At 41.0% G+C, this 12356-nt stretch overlaps 1 pseudogene; it reads right to left on the bottom strand.

Moving 5' to 3' along the window:
• Positions 1 to 10986, bottom strand: part of LOC149198227 (uncharacterized) — a 30317-nt pseudogene extending 19331 nt beyond the window's left edge.
• Between the last annotated feature and the right edge of the window lie 1370 nt (positions 10987 to 12356).

The following is a 12356-nucleotide window of genomic DNA, read 5'->3' as shown; positions in this document are numbered from 1 at the left end:
TCTCTTACAGCTTCAAGCAATTAAAAAAACATAGTACTAGCAAAAAGGAAATCATCAGAGGTAATGCTACAGAATCCAAAACAGAGTACCAGCAAAAAGAGATTATCAAACACACTTACACACTTGACAGAAAAGTAAATGGGTGAATCTTGTGAGGAAGGTGGGCCCGGTCCCTCTCACAAGATTCCCCAGAACACAAATGCTAGATTAGATGCTCAGAACAATCTTCTATTCATCTGCCAAAAGATCCAGTTACAATGAAAGTTCAGACTTTGCTGTTGTCTTTCAAAATTTTCCTTACAAAACTATTTTTCTCCCCCCCCTTCTCTAATGTAGATGTCTCCTCTTTATAGAGGAGACATCTATTACAATAGACTATCACAGTTCATTCAGTTAACCCTTTCTGTCCAAAAATAAGAGTTACAGGATGCTGTTACAACAGTGTGACAGTGCATTCTTTCTTGGGTTTCTTACTGTTACACAGCTGGTAACCGAACCTCGACCGTCTTCTTGGGATCCTCGCACTATCCTTTGTCGTTTCCCCATGGTTGCTGATTTAGTAAACCCATGTTGTTCCTGATATTTTAGCAACTGTAACTGTGTTTTACCCTTTTTGGACAGTTGCTGATCATGCTGCGTTAGCGTGGAATTCTGGCGATCTTCAGATAGTTGCCGTTTGTTATTTCTAGTTGTTGCAAAATAGCATTCCCCTGCTTTAGATAGTTGCCGTTGCTGGCTGTAGCAACTGCGTAGTTGCTGCTTCTGGTGTTGCAGCAACTGCGTAGTTGCTGTTTCTGGTGTTACAACAACTATGAATTATAATTCCTGCAGACTTTAGACAGTTCAACGGTTACTTGGCAACTTAGTTAGCTTTTCCAAAGATAAATATAAAGATAAAATGAATATGTAATGAACAATTAAACATATAGATATGCGGAGAGTTACTTCATACCTTGGGGTGATTAAGTCATTATGTAATCAAAGCTTTCAACTTATGAACTGAAAAAGGATAATATTATGGCAAAAATATAAGGTCAAAAATGGTCAATTCTGAGTCCTAACATCCCCCCCAACTGACGAGATTGCATTTCCTCATGCAATGCTTACTCTGAGTCTGAGTCGGAGTATTGGGATGAACAGTGTAAATTACTGAGACAATAGTTATAGGAAGTGGCATCAAACTTATCTCTGAACCCACAGACAGTGTGTATTTGCCTCCATGCTGCTGCCTCTTCCTTTTTTATTAATCCAAATTGGCCCTTGTATTGTTCTCCAGATAACCATAGAAGTGGAAATTTAAATCTGTAGCCAATCCAGTTTTCAGCACATTGTAGCATGCATCTAACATAGTAAGGTACCCTTGAGATTGCTGCCTGTAAATTAGGTGGATTATAAGGGTGATATTCCTGCCTCTCCTTGGGGCAGTTTTCCCAGAATAAGTTATTTGCCTTGACAGCCAAGGGTGCCTTGGTTCTCACATAGTGTTGACAGTCTCTCAGGACCACTGCTTGTAGTTGCCTGACGTGGTCCTTCATTTCAGGATCACTTATCATTCTTTGATGCTGTGCAATGAAGGTGGCTGCGTTTTGAGGTTCAGCCCTAATCCACAGAAGGCAATTCTGTTCATTATGTTGAGCTGAGGTAAAAGCGTTTTGCCATGTAAGTTGGTTGGCTAAAAAGGAGATGAAAGCTCTCAGCTGTATGTCGCCAACAACAGGTAGCATATTCATGTTTCTCTCTTCGGACATGGCTTCATTATGGAGATAAAGCTCGCATAACAAATTTTGATCATTTTTAGGTGCCTCTGCAAAGGTTTGCATAAATTGTTCTGATGTAACCACCTGATGAGGTCTACCTTCTCTAACTGCCTTTATCTGTAAGAATGTCAGTCTTTCCCTCAAAAATGTTGCATAATTGAAAGAGGGTTTTGCTTGTGGCGAGTGTTCTTTGGAATAACTCAAACATCTGGGACAATCTGGCTTTTAGTTCCTTAATTTCTTTGTACTGAGCTCTACACTGCTCAAGTGCTTCCCAGTTCTTATATGCATAAATGAACCAGGTCCCCTTTTGTTGTTGGAATGCTTTGCCTTGTGACAACTCATATTCTCTCCACCATTTTCCTTTTAATTCTTGAAAACTATTTGTTTCTGTGCATGCATCACTAACAGAGGGAAGTTCTGTTTGTGTAAAGGCATCAACAAGGATAATCTGCTCTGTGATAATTGGAGTAGGCCGGGATGATCCAATGTCTTCCTTTCCATTTCCAGCTACTGTTTCTTCTTCATGTTCTATATTCTGTATTGATTCCTGTGTATCTGCTTCCTCTTCTTGTTCCATGGCGATTTGGGTAGGCCGGGGTGAGTCTATGCCTTTTTCCTCATTTCCTCCTGTTTCCTGTGTAACTGCTTCCTCTTCTCGTTCCATGGCAATTTGAGTAGGCCTGGGTGAGTCTATGTCTTCTTCTTCATTTCCTTCTTTTTCTTCTCGTTCCATGGCAATTTGAATAGGCCTGGGTGAGTCTATGTTTTCTTCATTTCCTCCTGTAACTATTTCTTCCTCTCGTTCCATGGCAATTTGAGTAGGCCTGGGTGAGTTTATGTTTTCTTCTGTAACTATTTCTTCCTCTCGTTCCATGGCAATTTGAGTAGGCCTGGGTGAGTTTATGTTTTCTTCATTTCCTTCTGTAACTATTTCTTCCTCTCGTTCCATGGCAATTTGAGTAGGCCGGGGTGAGTCTATGTTTTCTTCTTCATTTCCTGATTCTTGTGTAACTGCTTCCTCCTCTTGCTCCATAGCAATTTGGGTAGGCCGGGGTGACTTTATATCTTCCTCTTCTTTATTCCCTGTTACTTCCTGTGTAGTTTTTGGAGAACTTGTTGGTTCTTGTGTTTCAGCAAGTTCTTCTGTTTGCTCCTGTGCAGTTTCTGGAGAACTTACTGGTTCTTGTGTTTCAACAAGTTCTTCTGTTTGCTCTTGTGTAGTTTCTGGAGAACTTACTGGTTCTTGTGTTTCAGCAAGTTCTTCTATTTTCTCCTGTGCAGTTTCTGGAGAACTTACTGGTTCTTGTGTGTCAGCAAGTTCTTCTGTTTGCTCCTGTGCAGTTTCTGGAGAACTTACTGGTTCTTGTGTGTCAGCAAGTTCTTCTGTTTGCTCCTGTGCAGTTTCTGGAGAACTTACTGGTTCTTGTGTGTCAGCAAGTTCTTTTGTCTGCTCCTGCACTGTTTCTGGAGAGCCTGCTGGTTCTTGTGTGACAGCATGTTCTTCTGTTTGCTCCTGCACCTTTTCTGGAGAGCCTGCTGGTTCTTGTGTGACAGCAGGTTCTTCTGTCTCAGCAGAGGGTTGTGGTGTTTCCGACTGTGTAACAACAGGTTCTTTTGTTTCAACCACAACAGCAGGAACTTCAGTCATTGGTTCTGCCACTACTTTGTATCCTGCTTGAGTATATATCTCGCCACAATTGGCACACATATATTCATTCTCCTTACTCTTCTCTGCCACAGATGCTACTCGTGCTAAAATGTGCAGGCTAAATTCATTTTGGTAGGCTTCCTTGATCCTTATTATTTCCTCCTGGTAATCCTGGATTTGGGACTTCAGAAATTCAATTTCTTCCTGCAGAGCAGATATGGTAGGCTGAGCTTGTGGAGCAGCAGGTTCCAGTGGAGGCAGAGGTTGTGCTTCAACATTGATTTGATCCCTTATACCCTCGACAGGTGGTTCTTGTGTGTCACCTGGGGTAGTGGCTGTTTCTTGTGTTGCAGCTTCTTGGCCAATATTACCTTGGGTGTCGGCAGCTGGTTCTTGTGTGTCAGCTGCCTTAAAATATGATGTCACGAAACTGTGAACACTCTGCATCTCAGCCTCCGAGGGTGAGGGAGAGGAGTTTCCAGGGCTGGTGGGAATGTGGGTTTTTAATGTGATGGGTGGTGAGCTGGGAGGGGTGTGGCTAGGAGATTCAGCTATTACAGACGACCGAGTCTTTTGCTTGGGTAGAGAAGCAGGGAATTCATACATTTTTCTTTTCAGGCTGGCTTTCTTTAAGATAGGGACAGTGGCAGAAATAGCAGCTGCTTTAGCCGAAGCCCTAGTTCTTCTTCTTTTTGGTGGGGTTTTCTGCTGCATTTTTCGTTTGAGTAGGGTAATGGGGATGTTGTCATCAGAGTCATCGGTAGAAATACCAAGTATGGGAATGGAAGGATTGGTTCTATTGGGGGATGGGGTTGTTTCCGCGGGTATTTCTACTGCTGATTGTTCATTTTCAGCAACTTGTGGGGGTGTTTGCTGGAGGACTTCTTTGGGCATTTGTTCTGGAATGTCGTCTGCTTGCTGAGGGATTTCTTCAGGTATTTGCTCAGGAATATCCTCTGTTTGCTGAGGGATTTCTTCATCTTGCTGAGGTATGTCTTCAGCTTGGTGAAGAATTTCCTCTTCTTGATGAGGAATTTCATGTTCTGGCTGGGGAATTTCTGCCTCTTGATGGGGATTAATGGGGGGTGGAGGGTTATTTAAGGCGAGGCCTCTATTTATCAGCAATTGAGCTAGACGGTGGTGTTTCAAGGAAAGAAGCAGACGCTTTGCGTTGACAGTGTAATGTGACATATTTTTAAGACATCCCAATAAATAATATGGCATATTTATCAACTGACCATTCCTCAAATGATTCAACAAGACGAAATCGTGCTGGTAAATTACCTAGTACCGACCTTCGCACGTCAGGTATTGCTTCACAAATTCAGCAACTTCCGGCCACGGTTGAGGCAATGACTGAAGTACTACGCCTCTGCCCTTCGGTTCTACCTGCTCACTTGAATTCCTAGGAATGAGATGAAGTGATCCAATACAATACCTTGATTCATCATCATATGACACTTTTCAGTGCTTAAAGCAAGGTGTGCTTCTATACATCGCTTGAGTACTTTTTCAAGATTCTGCAGTGCATCCTCAAAAGTCACTCCATAAGGAGTAAAGTCATCCATAAATATTTCTAATGAATCATTTAGCATATCAGAAAAACTCCCTATCACTGCTCTTTGAAATGTTGCTGGAGCATTACATAGCCCAAATGAAAGTACCCTGTAAGCAAAGGTCCCCCATGGGCTAGTAAACGTGGTCTTGTCCTGGTCTTGGGGTGCAATCTTAATCTGATTATATCCACTAAACCCGTCCAAGAATGAAAAGAATTTCTTACCTGCCAAATTATCCAATACCTGATCAATGAATGGTATAGGGAAATGGTCTTTCTGGGTGGCTTTATTCAGTGCTCTGTAATCCACACATACTCTCCATTTGCCATTTTACTTGGGTACAATTACAAGTGGGGAAACCCACTCACTATCAAATATAGGATATATAAATCTTGCATTCAAGAGTTTTTGAAGTTCCTCCTTCACAATTTCCCTTAGGTTGGGATTCATTCGCCGCTAGGGTTGACAGACTGGCCGGGATCCCTCTTTAATATAAATACGGTGAGTGCATAGCTCAGGGGAGATCCCTTTCATGTCTGTATAGTCCCATGCAAATGCTTCTTTATTTTCCTGGAGTAACTTTATTAATTGCTGTTTTTCGTTATCAGTTAAATTAGGATTTATATTTAATGTTTTGCCAGGCTCAATTTCTATTGTTGTACTTTTGGAGGGGCTGCCTACTGTTGTCTGAAATAAACTTTTATCTTTCAGGTTCTGTTGAGATTCATATTCTAAGATTGCAGTGAAGTGATTATACATTTCTGGGTTGACCGAAGAAGGTTCAGAAATGAAGCTGCTGATTAATTCATCTTCGGTAGAGTCTTTGAAGGTTAAGGCTTGTCCAATAGTCAATATAGGTTGGGTTTCTTCATCCTCATAATCTACCCATACAGAATTATCATTATTAATCATGGGTGTAGCATTAGGATAAAGGGTAAGCTGTTTGGTCTCCTGCCCATTAGAGATGGTCATTGATCCTGATCTACAGCTGATGAAAGCATCTGCTGTAGCCAGCCAAGGTCTTCCTAGAATCAACGGATGACCCCCCAACTTTGTTTTAGTTTGTAACACCACAAAGTCCGCTGGGTTATTCCAGGATTCTACAGAAATTATTAAATCTTCAATGACCCCTTCCAGTTTAATTGTAGAGCGATCAGCCAATTCTAGGATGGTTGGAGTTTCCCTAATAAAGTTTTTTAACTGAAGCAATTGTGCTGTTTCAAGTGTCATAATATTTATTGCAGCACCTAAATCTACTAGAACTTTAGAGACAAAAGTTTTTCCAACCTGGACTGTTACTGTAGGGTGACCAGGGTCACCATATTTCACAGGATGATCTTTTTCTGTCATTAAAGCAGTCAGTTCTCCCATCACATGAACTGTGAGGGGGTCCCTAGCTTTTCTTCCAGGTTTTTTTATGCAAATATCTCTAACAGTCCTAGCATAAATGGGAACATCTCTTAATGCTTGCAATAATGGGATTTTAACGTATAAATTCTGTAGCTCGCCTAAAAGGTTAAAGGCAGGTTGCTCAAGTGTTTTAGTGAGAGCTAGCCATTCAGGAAATGGTGGATCTGCTGTTTGATCATTGTTGTTAGATGCTGCTTCCACTGTTTCAGCATTATTGTTAGCTGGTTTTTCTTTTGTAACTTCCTCTTTATCAGAGTCAGTAATGTCATCAATGATTGGTTCAACAATTCTTCCTGAGCGAAGGTGGATATCGTTACATTGCATGGGGGAGACAGACTGATTTTGAATATCAATTTCTTGCAAGGCTTTATTATTATTTGGGTTGGGATTGGGTTTCACAGGCAGCTGCGGTCTAATTGCCTGGTTATTTGGAGGAGTGTTGGATGGTAAGGAAAGAGACTGTTGATGTTGAGGAAATGGCATCTGTTGGGCTGCCCAGCTTGGATTCCATTGATTGAAATACGGTTGCTGGGGAGCCCAAGGATTCCATATGGTAGGATCAGGAAAAGGAAGATTTGGTTGCTGCATAGGTGGAAAATTCATTGTGTTAAAGGGTGGGTATTGCATTTGGTTCATGGGTGGGTAATTTGTTTGAAAAGGAGAGTGATTATTCCAACGACTAAATGCTGTGTTAGAATTCATACCTTGTCTTTGTGGCCATTGCCTCCTCTGTGTCATCAGGTACACTGCTTCAGCTTCTTCTTCAGTTGTCTGCAATGCTGCTTTAATTCAAGGCAGAGAGGGGCATTGCTGGGTCTCATGGTCCTTTTCGCAGATTGGTACCTTATCTAATGGGCATTCCCTGAGTGGGTGTTTTTCTTTGCATTTGGAACAAAAAATAGCTAGGGCAGCTTCTGCTTCTTCCTGTTTCTTCTTTACCTGTAGGGCATCAATTTGTGAAGCAAAGGAGCTTAACATCTCAGTTTTAAATTCTTCTAACAAATTACCTATTTTAGCCCTTGTTGCTCCTCCACTTGCTGACTTCTGAACTCTTGAATATACATTGTCCCTGCTTTTTGATTTGCTCACTGCTCCTCTTGAACATCTCATGCAGAGGTTAACAATTTCATCAAATGGCTCTTTAGAAATGTCTCCTTTTCCTAACATATTCAACATGTCCAAGCAGTCATCTCGTACCCCTTTCAGCAATATTGTTTTCAGAATATCCTTACTCATGTTAGGGTGGTCAGACCGCTGTAGATTATACTGCAGTCTTTCCACAAAGTCTTCCAGATTCTCGTCCTCCTTCTGAACCATTTTAAACAATTATTCTTTCCTTTCTCTTGTCCGGCAGTAATCCTAATATTTGGCCAGAAAGATTTCTTTCATCTGATCCCAGGTAGTGATTGCCTGAGCTCCTAAGCTCATAAACCACCTTAACGCATTCCCTTTCAGTGTTGCTGGGAACAGTTTTAGTTTCTGATTAGGGCTCACATAATCATAACTTCTACATAGTATATCGAATTCAAAAAGGAATTCATCCGGGTCTTCAGAGGATAACCCATGAAAGTTGGGTAATGCTGAGAGTGGAATGTTCTTCATGGGGGTTGCTCCTCTTGGGAGCTCCCCAATAGGGAACTCCAGGGTAGAGAGTGAATTTTCCCCTCTTCCTTCTGTTCTGTTATCCTCCATTGGTCTTTTTCCTGAATCACTTGCTTTATCTTCTGTATCTTCTGTTTCTTCAGGTTCTTCTACCGGTTCCTCAGTATATTCTGGTACTTCCAGCTTTCTTTCAGGTCCTAGTACTTCCTCTGTCTGTCGATCTGTTTGTGAGGAATGCTGGATCTGAGGCCTTCGGGAACTCGTCCTCTGTGATGTCTCGGCTTTGGAGATAATTTCGTCAATAAAGGTTTTTCTTCCTCCTCCGCCCTTGCCGCCTGTGAAATTAGGTTTCCTGCGTCCTCTCATGCACCTGTTATTCTCAAAAAGAAATCATCAATGCTTTTAGAAATCTCTAGTCGCCTTCCCCGGCAACGGCGCCAAAATGTTGGCTAGTTGAATTGTTTATTGATTAACAATCAAGTACCACATTAAATTGTCAACCTGGGAAAGTCTTTTATTTCAAAGGCTACCGCGTACTGTATGTACTTAACTCTAAAAGCATTAAAAAGCTGTAGTATACATAATTCTCACGTTATGTTATAACAGTGTACTGTAAAGATAAAATGAAAGCAGTTAATTTAAGATTACAAATCTGAAAAGAAAAGTGATGGATGCTCTGTTAGCAGAGGATCAGGACCCTATCCTCCAGGTAAGGACGTTCAGCACCTGCCCCTGTAACCAGATTGCTAATACACACTGCAATTCTAATTCACCGGTGAAATATTCTCTTACAGCTTCAAGCAATTAACAAAACAGAGTACTAGCAAAAAGGAAATCATCAGAGGTAATGCTACAGAATCCAAAACAGAGTACCAGCAAAAAGAGATTATCAAACACACTTACACACTTGACAGAAAAGTAAATGGGTGAATCTTGTGAGGAAGGTGGGCCCGGTCCCTCTCACAAGATTCCCCAGAACACAAATGCTAGATTAGATGCTCAGAACAATCTTCTATTCATCAGCCAAAAAATCCAGTTACAATGAAAGTTCAGACTTTGCTGTTGTCTTTCAAAATTTTCCTTACAAAACTATTTTTCTCCCCCCCCTTATCTAATGTAGATGTCTCCTCTTTATAGAGGAGACATCTATTACAATAGACTATCACAGTTCATTCAGTTAACCCTTTCTGTCCAAAAATAAGAGTTACAGGATGCTATTACAAAAGTGTGACAGTGCATTCTTTCTTGGGTTTCTTACTGTTACACAGCTGGTAACCGAACCTCGACTGTCTTCTTGGGATCCTTGCACTATCCTTTGACATTTCCCCATGGTTGCTGATTTAGTAAACCCATGTTGTTCCTGATATTTTAGCAACTGTAACTGTGTTTTACCCTTTTTGGACAGTTGCTGATCATGCTGCGTCAGCGTGGAATTCTGGCGATCTTCAGATAGTTGCCGTTTGTTATTTCCAGTTGTTGCAAAATAGCATTCCCCTGCTTTAGATAGTTGCCATTGCTAGCTGTAGCAACTGCGTAGTTGCTGCTTCTGGTGTTGCAACAACTGCGTAGTTGCTGTTTCTGGTGTTACAGCAACTATGAATTATAATTCCTGCAGACTTTAGACAGTTCAACGGTTACTTGGCAACTTAGTTAGCTTTTCCAAATATAAATATAAAGATAACATGAATATGTAATGAACAATTAAACATATAGATATGCGGAGAGTTACTTCATACCTTGGGGTGATTAAGTCATTATGTAATCAAAGCTTTCAACTTATGAACTGAAAAAGGATAATATTATGGCAAAAATATAAGGTCAAAAATGGTCAATTCTGAGTCCTAACAACTGGATCTGAATGAACTTGAACAATATTGACTCGCTGTTTATGGGAGTCTGTTTCATTGTTCTGAACAGAAACATGTTCAGAATGACTCTTCTGTTTTAGTTCTTCTTGCTGTAGCTGAGATTCAAGCTGCAAAAAATCGATCTTTTCCTGTGCATTTTGTAGACATGTCTGAATTTCAGAGAGAGAGCCTTTGCTTATTTGTAATGTGTCATCAACAGTAGATTGTATAAGAGTTTTCATGAACTCTAATACTTCAGTAATTGTAGTCATTTTTTCATATCCTCCCAATAATGATATGTTTTGGTTAGATTCTTCTTCAATTTCTTCGGACTTTTTTGATTGCTTTCTTGAAGAATCTATGTTTGTCGCCAATTTCTCATAGCCTCCCATAAATGATATTTTTTAGCTAGGCTCTTCTTCAATTTCCTCCTTAGGTTTGTCAGGGTATTGACATAACACTCTTAAAACAGAATCTGCAGATTTCTTAGATTTTGAAGAAATGTTACTATTTTTCTTATCATTTCCCAGATTTTCTTTTGAAACAGTAGACTCAGCGTGTATTCGCCTAAAGAGAGCAACAATGTCACCTTCAACAGATGAGTTAGATGATTTATTCATATCTGGATTGGATCCATCATTAAGAGATGACATTGGAGATCTCCTCGCATATGTAGATGATGATCTCAGAGAAAGGCGATGATCTCTTTTACTGTGGTTTACATTATCAGTTTCTCCAGTAACATTCTCTGAATCAAAATTATTCTGCACCTTTTCAGCACCATTGTTCTCCTGCTTTCTGTTTCGAATACGCCCTCCTTCCTTTTTAACTGCAGAAATTGGAATTGGGGACTGTCTATTGAAATTAGAGGGCATTCTCCTTGGGAAGGAACTGTTGCTTAATGCCATGTGTTCCACATGTGATGAGGAAAAATCAGTTGCTCTCCTCCTGTTTCCTGATGAATGAGATGCTCCAAAAGAAAACATTTGACTCCCATCTGCAAGCTCTTTAATAGTGGTGATGTCGCGCTCTGTTTTGCACATGGCTCTCGCTCCACTTAAACCTATTGGAAAATCCCCTCGAAGACCATTGTTAGCTTGACCTGGGCCCAATCTTGGGTGACCACTGCGGTAACAGGGTATGAAAATTGACAGCGTTGTCATCTTTAGTACAGAACGAGGATGAATCTGCAATCCTCAGTGATACCCAAAAACGAACATGCGGGCAACGCCTTTGAAATTAAATAATGAACATAATCCGTAGTCACATTAATGAAACGGTTGATTGCAGTCGAGCGGATTCCAAGTCGTTGAGCAGATTAATGAAAAGGTTGATTATCGCTGAGTGGATGCCAAGTGCAGAAGTTTTGGCAAAATGGCGCTGATATGGTAATTGAGTTGGGACAAGCTGCAAACGGTTCAATGGAGCAGAGCGGTGGCAATCATTAATGTCAGCAAATTGGCAGAGCTCAAGTGCGCAGGAGCATTAGGTTTCCTTGGGAAGATAAAATGCCCAAGCCAGAATAGGAATTCTAAGATTTCGTTTTGAATCAAAACCAGCGTTACATATTAAAACTGCATGAGATGCCAAGCCAGCGTTTTCAATGAGATGTCAGCCGGGACAGCGCGGACAGTGTTATATACCAGCGTAGCATTGTATATTCAGGTGCAGATTGAGATGTGGGGGCCTTCATCATTTCTTTAAACTTTGAAATGATATGTTGGATCTCGTCATTCACATTTAAAGCCTAAAAAGCATGGCCTCATTATCACCGGCTCTCTCCACCATCCTCTATATAGTAGATTGTGATTGCCAGCATACCTGTCCGTGTGGAAGAGGAAGAGTCGCCTCGAGCTGCTCCAGAAGATGCCCTTGTCAGGAACCGCACTACGAAGCCCTCAAATGCCCAGTCGTCTGATATAGCGCTGTCCAGAAATGCTTGTCTCCACTCCAGTCTTGGTCTAGATGTCTCGAATCAGTTCCAGAAGTAGATTTGACTGCTGTAAGGGAAAATTCAGGTGCATGGGAGAGCGTGAACCCTCTTTGGATAATTGTCTAGTGATTAAGAACGGTGGGAGGTGCTTTCTTAGCACAACCTTAGAACTGATAAAGGAGTCCCCACAATACGCCTTTACCCAAGCTCAGAAATTGAGGTAATTGAATAGCAGCTACAGTAAACAAGAATTCGTCAAACATGTCCCATACATATGGCTGTAGGTATTTTGTGTACTTCTTATTTTTCAAGCAGTGGTTTACAGCAGTTTAATAATGCCCAAAGGTTGGTGTTCCAACCACAGTATATAACAACCAACAATTTATAAAGATGAACAACTCAAACAGATCACTTTAATGATTAAAATTTAATCAGCACGGTCACAGACATCTCCATCACAGATAACTCTAGCGGGTTTGTTGTTCTCGTCAATTGCAGCATTTGCGTTTTTTTTATGTCCTTCCATACTGGTAGTATCTGCCTTTTCATGCGTTTCGATTTTGTTCTCCAAGCATCACCTCAAATGGTGGATACAGACGA

The sequence above is a fragment of the Pinus tabuliformis genome, chromosome 2_2 (assembly GCF_031772625.1).
Source record: "Pinus tabuliformis cultivar Carrire ecotype Pingquan chromosome 2_2, CPIR1, whole genome shotgun sequence".
In the NCBI taxonomy this organism is placed as follows: domain Eukaryota; kingdom Viridiplantae; phylum Streptophyta; class Pinopsida; order Pinales; family Pinaceae; genus Pinus; species Pinus tabuliformis.
This window is presented reverse-complemented; position numbering and strand designations above follow the sequence as displayed.